This window comes from Maylandia zebra, linkage group LG20, assembly GCF_041146795.1.
Source record: "Maylandia zebra isolate NMK-2024a linkage group LG20, Mzebra_GT3a, whole genome shotgun sequence".
Classification (NCBI taxonomy): Eukaryota; Metazoa; Chordata; class Actinopteri; order Cichliformes; family Cichlidae; genus Maylandia; species Maylandia zebra.
The window spans coordinates 10728620-10729360 of NC_135186.1; positions in this window are offsets into that span (position 1 = coordinate 10728620).

Consider the following 741-nt stretch of genomic DNA (forward strand, 5'->3'; position numbering starts at 1 on the left):
ACATCATTCTTTCACTGTAACAATCAGCAGGCTTTAATAAAAAAGGAAAAAAAAAAATCAAGGCGGTTTTCAGGTCTCTAAAGAAAAATACATCTAGGAGATATGAGGAGTTGAAAACGCCTCTGTTACAGAATTTCAGCTGTCATTTTCACTCAAGTCTCCATAGACTTTGAATGTGGACATTTTTTAACTGTGTTGCTTCGAGGCCATTTGCGAGAAAACGGCAACTCCTACAATAATGACAGTGCCATTTTGTTAAAGGCAAGAAAAATACCTACATTTTGATGTATAATTTGTGTTAATGAAGGCAAAATTGAGCGTTTGTTCGGACATGAAGAAGAGATTGAGAAAGCGACAATGCATGGTGTGTTTGGCGTCCATAGCAACCATAACAACCAATATTGATTGATGGAAGAGATTTTGAGACAGGGGTAAAAAAATAAAAAAAAAAGGCAGAGAGAGCCCATTCTGTAGGCTCGCCTGTAGGCTTCTAGCAAGCGTAGCAAGTGAATTTCAGAGCCAGGGATTTTTTTTTTTTTTTTTTTTTTTTTTTTTTGTCCCCAACATATGGTCCGCATGGGATTCGAACCACTGCCCTCTGTCCTCAATCTCTGCCATAGGGCCTGTCACGTTCCCATGAGCCACTCGGCGGCCCGGAATGACAGGGCAAAAGTGCTATATTTAAAGTGCACACCTGCGCAGCCGCACCCCAATTTTCGGCTCTTTTTCATTAGCTGGACA